General features: G+C 40.7%; 1 long non-coding RNA gene across 4 annotated transcripts in view; it reads left to right on the top strand.

Annotated features, from left to right (window-relative positions):
- The first annotated feature begins 224 nt into the window (after positions 1 to 224).
- Positions 225 to 11,362, top strand: part of LOC144455833 (uncharacterized) — a 39,463-nt gene continuing 28,325 nt past the window's right edge. Inside the window, exons 1-3 of one of the 4 annotated variants that reach the window (XR_013484640.1) lie at positions 225 to 502; positions 1,217 to 1,421; positions 10,115 to 10,240. This is a non-coding gene — a long non-coding RNA (uncharacterized LOC144455833). The remainder of the gene's footprint in view (positions 503 to 1,216; positions 1,422 to 10,114; positions 10,241 to 11,362) is intronic. The other 3 variants (XR_013484641.1, XR_013484638.1, XR_013484639.1) reach the window with 3 other exon arrangements.

Below are 11,362 nucleotides of genomic sequence, written 5' to 3'. Positions count from 1 at the left end.
GGAAAAAAATTGTAAAAGTCTTCTTGTAGAAAGTGGGATTTTAGCTGAGACTCTGGTGCTCCCTCTTGAGTGCCAACTGCCTTTTCGACATCTAGAAATGGATGTCCCACAAACAGCTCAAACTCAGCATGTCAAAAATAGAACTCAATATCTCCCTCCTTTCTCCCCACCTCCTCATCCAGTTCTCCCTTCTTCTCAACTTCCCTGTTACTGTTGAGAACCCCACCATTCTTCTGGTCACCCATGCTTGCAATCTTGGCATCATCCTCAACCCTCTTACTCATACTGCATGCCCAATCCATTGCCAAATTTTGTCACAGTACAAACTGACAGAGTCAAGTGAGCAAAGCCAAGGGAACAATTTATACAAGGACAGCAACACTGTAAAGGCAAAAAAACTTTAAAAGCCTCAAGAACTCTGATGACCAACCAACCATGTCTCCCCAGTGGACCCATAATGAAGCATTTTACCCAACCCTGACAGAAGGATGATGGACACAAGGTACAGGAAGATTTTTGAACACGGTCACTGTGTGGATTTGTTTTATTTGATTATACTTATGTGCTACATGGGATTTTTTTCTTTCTTTTCCTTAGTTAAATGGTGGGGGGAAGAGGGGAGGCAGGGAGGAAATTAACAATAGTGATACCAAAAAAAAAAGTTGGGGGTGGGTGTCATTGAAACATTTTTTTTAAATGCACAGGAAAAAAAAATAGAAGTTAGGAAGGAAACACGGACAAGCAGGACAGTTTTTAAAATAACATGTAGAATGTATTATGTAACTTTTTTAAAAAGCTAGTGGTATAAAATAGGGATTTATGGTTTCATGTGGAATCTGCTGTGTGTATGGAAATGCTGTTTTGAGTGTTTAAGTTAAGAATTTTACAAAATAAAAAATTTTAAAGAAAAAAGTCTTTAGGTTATAACTTGTGTCTAGATCTCCCCAAAGGGGGAAGTAAAAGAGATACAATATGAATCACGTATAGGACAGGTAGTTTATTCCTAAACAGAAAAGGAATGACACAGTACATTCCCAAAAACATATTAACAGAAGAAATTAAATAGTATTATGTAGTTTATCTCATAACTATTGTTATAATCTTTGGGGAGGGGAAATGTTACTTAATTCCATTAGAAAATAAATCAGTTTGCAGCACTACTAATTAGGCATTATACATTTCACCTCAATTTGGTACTATTCTTGCAACTCTACAGGTAAATGCCCAGACTGGTGTAGCCCTCTGCTTTTCAGTGGCTATCCTTTCCAAGAGTGCTAAAATAGTTTCTAGGGATTCTCCCACTGCCTCTATCCATCTACAACCTGTGACAGAACCTTCAGACCTCTCGAACTTAGAAGGTCCACCCTGCCAAGATACCCATTGGCTTAAGATCAGGAAAGGACAAACAAAAACATGGAAAGGTAAATTAGATTGCAAGCTCCTTGAGGGCAAGTCCTGTCTTTTGTCTCTTTGTGTATCTGCAGTGCTTAGCACAGTGCCCGGCACCGTCATAGCTGCTTAATAAATGTTTATTGATTGAAGGCACAAGCTTGCCTAGCTGTCAACCCCTATAGTAGCTGCCACATTGGTGAGGTCCTCGTAGTACCAGCATAAAGAAGACCCTGTCCTTCCCCACTCTTTCTCTGAGCTACCTGATGTCACAAAGCCTCAGTCAAAAAAGCACCAGTCAAAAGCTATTTGCTCTTTTAACTGTAGCACTGTACATGAGCAAAGAACCACTCAGGGTTTACCACAAGATACCAGCACACAAAGTCTCTTTAGCAATGAGTCACAACAATACAAAATACAAATAGTTTGGGTGCTTCCAGAACCTGAGGGAACCCATAATTCCTTATAGCCGTCTCTGGCATTTCTAGAGAGTGAATGAGCTCAGGAAGGCATTCTGGGTTCAAACGGTAACTAGTCACATAAATTTAGACTTAAACAGTATAATAAGTTTTCTGAACAGTATGATAAAGCTGTGTGTGCCATACCTGGCCCAGCACTCTATCCACTGCCCATCTCTCTACCCTTTCACAGTCATTCTCCTGGGAAAGCTGCCAGCACTATTTGCTGCTACTTCCTCATCTCTCAATCTTTTGTAATATGTTTTTCTACTTTATGAAATTCAATTGAAACTATTCTCTCCGTGGTTATCAGTGATCTTCTAATTAGTCCAATGACCTTTTCTCAGTCGTTATCCTTCTTGACTGCTTTGTAGCTTTTGACCCTGTTGACTTCTCTCTTACATACTCTCTTTCCTGGATTCTTCTGTCATTGCTCTCTCCTAATTTTGCACCCATCTTTTTCTTAGTCTTCTTAGCTGAATCATGTACCTTTGTGTAGGTGTATGTACTCCAGGGCTCTGTCCTAGATTATATGCATAGCCCAGTAAAACAAATTTCCACAATAGCCGTGTCCATAAATGTTTGTGTCACCCTGCATTTTAAGTCTATCACCTCTCTGGGAGGGGGTGGGTAGAGTGTTTTACCTTCAGTCCTTTGGTATCTTAAACTCAATATGTTCAAAACAGAACTCAGTGTCTTCCCTTGAAACCTATCCATTTCCCAAAGTTCCCTATTTATGATGAGATCACCATCATTCTTCCAGTCAACAAGTTTTGTAACTGTCCCTCACCCCACCCAATATATAATTAGTTGCTAAACAGCTGGACAATTCACTTGTTTATTCTGCTTCCATATCATGTTTCATATCTGTCCCTTTCCCCTTGCTCAGCAACAACCATAGTGCAGGCCTTTAGACCTCTTTCCTAAACTATTACAACTTCATCTTCATTGGTATCCCTGTTTCTGGTTTCTCCCCTCTCCAATTCATCTTCCACATAGCTGCTCAATGGATATTCTGAGCACATCATTCTTTCTGTTCAAGAAGCTTCAGTGGCTCATTATTGCCTCTAAGCTAAAATACAAACTTTTCTCTTTGGCAATCAAAGCTCTTCACAATATGATTCCAAACCACCTTTCCAAGCTGATCACACAATCCTCCCCTTCATACATTCTGTGTTCCAGCCAAACTTGCCTACTTAAGGTTCCCTGTACATGACTTTCCATCTCTAGACTTCATTTCTTTGCATAGGTCTCTTTTTTTCCCCCATACCTACCTACTTTCCTGGAATACTGTACTCCTTCACCTCTACTTACGAGAATCTCTAGCTTTCTGGGGCCAAATCCTATAGGGGGAATTTTGCTATCTTCCCTACTGTTATTGGTCTTCCTCCTTCAAATGTCTCTATATTTACTCTGAAGGTATATTTCATACACTTATCTGTGGACACTCTGTTTTCAGCTCCTTGAGGGCAGGTATGGCTCTATTTTTGTCTTTATATCCTCACAGCAACCCTGTGATGTAAATGTAATAATAATCACCATTTTATAGTTGGGAAAACTGAGGCAGATAGTAGCTAAGTGACTTGCCTAGGGTCACATATCTCATAAACATCTGAAGCAGGGTGTGAACTCAGGTCTTGACTCTAGGCCTAGTACTTAATTCACTTCTATAGATATGAGCTACTGCTGCTGCTGTTGTTAGAAGCAAGGAGAAATCAATATAAATGTTATTATCCTTAAGAGAGAGCTCTCTTTTTCATACTATAAGGAAGGATGAAAATCCCCACTTTTGGGCTGCTTCCCTCTTCTTGCACCTACATCTGAGCAGCTAGCACTTTACACAGGTGGGAGTAAGATTCATCCAGTAACCTTCACTAGCTGGAGGAACATAGCACCCAGGAAGTTCTCATGGGGGATCATTCCTCAGCATTCATATCCCTGTGGAGTTGGAACCAAGAACCAGCCTATCACATCCGAAAATTTCACCCCAACGATTTTGCCTTTAAATATGTTGGTTTGGTTAACAGGTTGCTGTCAGTCAGACAGTCAACAGTCATTAAGCACCTGTTTTGTACCAGTTACTACACTAAATATTAGGAATATGAAGAAAAGTTTAAAAAAAATAGTCCCTGCCCTCCAGGAGCTCACAATCTAATAGGGGAGATAATGTGCAAAAAACAAGCTTTTATATATACATATATATGATAAATAAGAAATAATCAACATAGGGAAGGCACTAGAATTAAGAAGAAATGAAGAGGAAAGGCTTCTTGTTGATGGTGGGATTTTAGCTGGAACCTGAAGGAAGCCAGTGCAGCCAAAAGGCAAAAATGAGGAAGAAGGGCACTGAATTACCATAAAAATCATCCATTTATACATTTTTACTAAGTGGTGAAGAAAACCAATTAGAGTTTAGAAACCCAAATAACACTGTCACAACATTCTATACCAAATTATAGTTCCACAATCATTAATATTATTATTGTGACTATTACCACTACTCCTCCTCCTCATTTTTTTGCTAAAGTGACCAGCATTGTTTTCAAATTATTGCAAACCATACTAGGCCTTCTTAGCAGCATGGTTAAATGGAAGAAGCACCAGCTATGGAGTCAAAAGATCTGTTTTTTGTTTGTTTTGTTAGAGAGGTTTTTGTTGCTTTGTTTTTTATGCTGGCTGGGGGCGCTTTCTACTTAAGTAACTTGGGGCAAGTTTTTCCTCTTCTCTGGATCTGAATTCTCTTTGATAAAATGAGAGTATTGGCCTGGATAAAATCCCTTTCCATTCTAAATCCTATGATTCAGAGAATCCTTTGCAGAGGTATCTACATCATGATGCTTCCCATATTAAAGGTTACAGTCCTGGGGACATCTCAGCATCTCAGTTTCAGTGTTCATCTTTTGGTGAAAGAGGAGTGACAAGCTATAAAATGGCCCCCTTTTGTGCTAAGGAGTGCATGAGGGGGGTGGTAAAGGGTTCTTACCTCATACTTTCCCCCCTACCGTTAAAACTTTAATTGTTACCTGAGAAGATTAGCTGGAACAAGGAATTGTCTGGTTTCTATTATGGGACCATGTGACCTGACAAAGTCTGCATGATCAGAGGACACGAGGTTACTATGTTCAGTTGCCATTTCCCCAGGGACATGTGATTCTATCAGAAGAGGAAATTTAAAAAATGCTAAGCAGAGATTTTTCTGAGGGAAGTGCCAGGGCTTGTATGGAAAGGAGTCCTATTCCCACAGAGCAGCTGTTCTTCTATCCAGCCCCTCTTCTCTCCTCCCCTTGCGTCCCCAGAGCATGGGAATGACCCTTTTCTTACCTGACTCCTTCTCCTCAGACTACCACATTCACCCTGAAAAGCAAAGCCTTCCTTCAGTCTTGCCCTGAGAAAAATTTTGGAAAGGTTAAGAAAAGTTTGCAGTTGATGTGCAATCATCTTTTTTTTTCTATCCTACTACGTTATTGAAATGCTTGTTTTATTTCTTAAGTTCAGAACAAATACATAAGCAAGCAAACAAATAAATAAATGAAAGACTAAGGAGGATTTATGCAAGTGGAGGCAGAGAAAGAGAAAGGAAAATTAAGAAAACAACCCTATTACCTACTTGAGGAAATGTGCCTAAGGGTCTCTAGCTAGGGAGATTAAGATGGCTAGAAATTATTGCTGAGAAGAAAGTTCCAGGAAAGCCTGGGGCTTCTAGATAGTATCTGCGAATTTAAGGGTAAAGGAAAATTCCATCCAGCAGAACTGATGTGCCTAGTACAGAGTACACATGTGACCACAGAATACAAAGGAAGGACACACATATGAGGACATATGAACATGGAATAGGCATGAAGAGGCACATACAAGCAAACTGGATAGCCATTCCCATGGCCTCCTCCTCCACCATACCTCAGCTACACAGTGGGTCATACTTTTGGCCTTGCCAGAGCCCACAAGAACTCCACTTCCATATTCGTGAACTCTGAAATTCCCTTCATTTTACCATAATTCTCATCACCCATCTTCATCCTCATAATGACCTCCATTCCCTCCACCCCTCATCCCTTTCCCAGACCATCACTTTTGTACTGGGTAGACTCACTTCCCTTCACTCTCTAGACTCCTTGGTTAACCAACTCAACTCTCCACTATCCCCCACCCTCAATTCCCTTGCCCCCTTGATCTGATAACTATTAGACCTTGTCCAACACTGGATTACTCCCTCTGTCTGTCTCCTTTACTCCTATTCATGTACAACTGACTAAAGCTACCTGAAACCACAAAACCGTTAACTGAGCTTATTACAACTTTCTATTGTCCCCTCTCAACTGGGCCTTCATTGCATCTAGGAAAATATTATATTCCTCCCTTATTGATTCACTACCCCACACTCCCCAGAAGCTGTTTCAAACCTTCCCATCTCTCCTCAAGCCTCTCATGGCACACCCTCCCCCTTCCCTTTCAGATGAGGACTGTAATTCTTACTTCACTGAAAAACTTAAGAGCTTCATTGGGAGTTCTCCCTTCTTTCCTCCTCTTCATCTCACTTCACTCAAACATCTTCCTTCACTCTCTCTTCCTTTACTCCAGTCTTATATGTAGAGATTACCTTTCCCCTTGACAAAGACTCCCTTTTAACTGCCCTTTCACTGTGGCTCTCCTATCACTTTCATTGTCTGCATCAGGCCCACTCCAGGCTACTTGCCACTCCTTAATCTCATCTAGACCCTTTCCCTGTTGCCCCTGGGCCACCCCAGGCTATTTACCACTGCTTAATCCCATCCTTAATCCCGAGATCTTCTCCCGGCCTTTTCTTATATATAAGTACCAATCTTATCCCCATCAAATTTCAAAGATTCCCCAAGAATCACTCCAGCTCCTATTGGCATCACAATAGTAGATTCACTAGGAATCTTACTGTGATGCTGGTGTTACATTTTGAGGTTCCCAGCCCCCCAAACCATAACTACCGGCATTACTCCTCATCATATGCTTCTCATATGGCTGTTATGAGAACCATAATGCATTAATTCCCCAAATATGGTAGACCACTTACTATATGCAATGACACTAGTACAAATAAAGTATCTCTCCTTAGGAGTTCTGAAGAGAGAGGGGTCATTTACCTCTGAGAAAGGACAAAAGTAACTGGGGAAAGCTGCATAGAGGAAACATTTCATAGAGCTGGAAGAAACCATAGAGAGTATCTAGAACAGAGTTCTTAGCACTTTTGGTGACATGGCTCCCTTTAGCAGTCTGGTGAGGCCTATGGATCCCTTCTCAGAATAATGTTTTTAGATGCATAAAATAAAACACAAAATATTACAAAAGAAGCCTGTGGGACTCCAGGTTAAGAACACTAGATCTAATACATCTTTTTCATCCTACCATTGAGGAAATTGAAGTTGAAAAGTGAAGAGATGTGTTCAAGAACATACAACTAGTAAGTGACTGAGCCAGGACTCAAGCCTAGGGTGTTTGGCTCCAAACCCAATATTCTTTCCACTACCCCAACTTTCATCCAGCAAGCTTTTCTCAGTGTACGTGAACCATAAATCTTGTTGATAAACTCCAAAAAAAAAAAAAGGGCAGGATTTCAAAAGATTGAAAGGGGAGGGGAAACAAGGAAGAGGGAGTTGGGAGCAAATCCCCTAGGCTAAAGGGAATCATCTGAGTTTTCCCATTCTACCGATCTCCTAGGCTTCATCACGGTCTCCATTAACTCATCTTCCTGCAAGACTGAGTCATTTCTAAAAGTCATACCTTCTCAGTTACCCCTGTGGCCCTAGGACCCTTCCCTCCTTTTGACCAGAGAGAGTAGAGGACAGATGTCAGAAAGCTCCTCTCAGATTCTCCATTAGATCTTCATCATACCCTTCCCCACCCCCTTTTCAGCTTTTTTGTAAGTGATTTCTTCAGCCATCAGATTGTCATCTCTTCAAGGTCAGGGTCTGCCTTTTGCCTTTCTTTGTATCCCTAACACTTAGCACAGTGCCTGGCACATAGTCAGCACTTCATAAAAGTTTGTCAACTGACTGAGTTAGTTAGGCATGGAAATGGAGGAAATAACACCAAATTTTCTTTAAATACAAAGAACAACAACACATTCACAGACAGATACACTTTTTCAAAATTACTATTCAAAATTATTCAAGGCCATCCAGCCTGACTCATACTTAAACAAGGATCCCCTCTACAACATATCTGACAATTAATCATCAGTTTTTGATTAAAGTCCTCCAATGAAGCAGAATCTATTACTTCCCAGGTCAATCCATTCAACTTATGGATAATTCTAATTGTTCCAAAGTTTGAGGCTTTTTTCCCCTCCAATGTTGTTGTTATTTTTGTTGTTGTTCAGTCATTTCTGACTCTTCATAACCCCATTTGGGTTTTTCTTGGCAAAGATACCAGAGGGGTTTGCCATTTCCTTCTCCAGTTCATTTTACAGGTGAGAAAACTGAGGCAAACAGGGTTAAGTGACTTACCCAGGTCACACAGCTAGGAAGTATCTGAGGCTGGATTTGAATTCATAAAGATGAGTCTTCCTGATTCCAAGCCCAATGCTCTATCCACTGTGCCACCTAGCTTGCTCCTTAATTTTCTTCTTTCATTTCCTGTTTAATGTTGCAGGGTTGTTCTTTGGGGATGAGTAGAAGTATAATCCCTATACCAGTCCTTCAAACAGTTGGAGATAGTAATTATGTTCTCTCTAAGTCTTCTTGTCTCCAGGTTAAACACCCCTCGTTCTTTCAAATCACACTCATGTGGCAGGAACATGAGACCTTTAACCATTCTGATTGCCCTACTCTAGATTCTCTTCAAATCATGTTGTTCCTAAAATATGATGCTAGGAACAGAGTACATTACTCCGTGTGATGGGGACCATCATCTCCCTAGTTATGACCATCATTCCTCTCTCAATAGAGCATAAAGTTAGATTCGCTTTTTGCTTGCCACATCACAAAATTGATTATAGAGAGCATCACTATGTATATTGAGAAGAGAAATTTATAATTTTCATACTAATTGATATGATATGTGTAATGAATATACTAATAATTTCGTTTTATCATGAGCTGCCTCTCTGGCTTGGAAGTCAGAGCTCACAAATGCAGCTTAAACTGATTAATCAAAACTCTGACAATGCTCACAATCACTGGATCTGAAGTGAAGCAAATCAAAGATTGCAGAACCTGTTCCCTTCACAGAACTGTGGTTCTGTACTCTAGGGAGGTGGTCAGGATAACCAGACTTGACTCCAGAATTGTACTGTGGGACTTACAGGCTTCTAGTGGGAAACCATTAAATGATTGTTTGTAATCCACCTTCCCCCTCTCCTTCCCCACTTGTGATTTAAGCATGTAACCTGTGCTTTTACTTCAGCTAAAAGAACGTTCCTCTCTCTGAAACTGATTAAACTACTTGATTCCTGGCACTCCTGTCTCTAGGCCTGCTTTGTGCAGTTTCTAGCAATCTCAGTTTAGAGACTGGCTCAGTAAAAATCTTGCCCATGGGACAGCTAGGTGGTGCAGCGGATAGAGTACCGGCCCTGAAGGCAGGAGGACCTGAGTTCAAACCTGACCTCAGATGTGTAACACTCACTAGCTAGGTGACCCTGGGCCCCGTTACCTCATTAACCCCCATTGACTAGCCAAAAAATAAAAATCTTGTCCACAATATTAAACCACTAGATCTTTAGTCAGATGAATTGCTATATAGCCCAGTCTTCTCTATCTTATATTATAAAGTTGATTTTTTAAACCCCCAAATAAAACTTCACATTCATTCATATTACATTTTATCTCAATATTCTAGCCAGCCAAATATCTTGTTGGATCTGAACGATGTTGTTCAATGTGCTAGAAACTCACTCTACCTTCCCCCCACCCCACCACCGACCTAATCAGCTTTGAATCATCTGAAATTTTTAAAAAGAGTCCATGCAGTCCTTTCTCCAAGCTACCTTGACTAGCAGCTACTTGGTAAAGTGGATAGAGGTCTGGCCCTGGAGTCACAAAGACCTGCATTCAAATCTGGCTTCAGACACTTACTAGCTATATGACTCTGAGCATGTCACTTGACCTCTGTCTGTCTCCACTTCCTCACCTGTAAAATAGGATGATAATAATAGCTCCCGTTTCACAGAGTTGTTGTGGGGATTAAATAAAATAGTATTTGTAAAGTGCTTCTGTCCAGCTCTTTGTGACCCCATTCGGGGTTTCCTTGGCAAAGATACTAGAGTGATTTGCCATTTCCTTCTCCACTTCATTTTACAGATAAGAAAACAGGGTTAAGTGACTTGTCCAAGGTCACACAGCAAGCAAGTGTCTGAGGCCAGATTCGAACTCAGGAAGATGAGTCTTCCTGGCTCCAGGCCCTGCATTCATACCTGCACACAGTAGGTACTTAATACGTGCTGTTACTTTCCTTTTCCCACTTTCCCCAAGTTAATAATAAAACGCATTGAACATTTGGCTCCTGGCATGGAAATAAGCACAAATCCCTGAGGGACTCCAGGGGAAACTCCCGTTCAATATTAGTCCCACCAGCTCCAGATCCATCTAACTATACTACCATCTTGCTCACAGCTCTCCAGCTTTTCCAAAAGAATAGCATTGAGTCTGTTTCCTTATTTGTAAAATGATGAATTGTCCCTTCCAGTCTTAGATATTATAATACCTATATGATGCAGCAATCACTTCTACACTATCTGCAAAAACCGGTCACCCCAGGCAAGATCAGAGGTCCCTCATACTCATTAGTGAAAGTCCGTGAACATTCTTTAAATAATCTAAATGTTCTTGATGGTGAACCACCAAAGGTTAATTATTAGAATTCCTTACATTTGCCCTAAACCAAGAGCTTGCTCTTTGAGAATCCCAAAGGGCTTTTCACTCTTTCATCACCAGAGGAGAAGAATTTGCCACAAAAGGAGTATATGACCTGAGGTTCACATTAGCACAGAAAAGAACTGAATTCCTGTTCTCCTCTATGAGACTACAACCGCAGGACCATGCTCTTTAACTTTCACAAATTATTAAGACACAGCTTTCAGCTACAATCAACTTGTAGTAGCTGGCAGCAGTTTTTAAAATGTGAACTTCCTGATAGAACACAGTCTCCTGAAAAACTCAGCAGGGGAAAGGGTAGTACAAAGGAATCAGAAAAATAGGAGTCAGGAGGCTTGCTTTTGGCACTAGGTTACTGTGTGACCTTGGGCAAATCTCCTTCCTTCACTGAGCCTCAGTTTCTTGTTCTGTAAAATGAAGGAATTAGACTAGGTGATCTCTAAGATGGACAAGTAAGCTGCAAAGCTTATTTCCAGCTTTAAAATTTTGTGATTCTATGCTTTATCCCTAAGTTCTACAGATTTCTCTTCTCTTGACACCTTTACAAACTGAAAAGGCATCTTCTTGGAAAGGTTTAGGGCAGGGGTTCTTAAGCTTTTTGTGGGTTATGGAACCCCTGGGCAATCTAATGAAGTCTAAAGACCCTTTCTCAGAAGAACGTTTTTAAACGCATAA

This window comes from Phascolarctos cinereus, unplaced genomic scaffold (assembly GCF_003287225.1).
Source record: "Phascolarctos cinereus isolate Bilbo 61053 unplaced genomic scaffold, phaCin_HiC Scaffold_2;HRSCAF=192, whole genome shotgun sequence".
NCBI lineage: Eukaryota > Metazoa > Chordata > Mammalia > Diprotodontia > Phascolarctidae > Phascolarctos > Phascolarctos cinereus.
The sequence above is the reverse complement of the archived record's forward strand: the minus strand, read 5'-3'. Positions and strand labels throughout refer to the sequence as shown.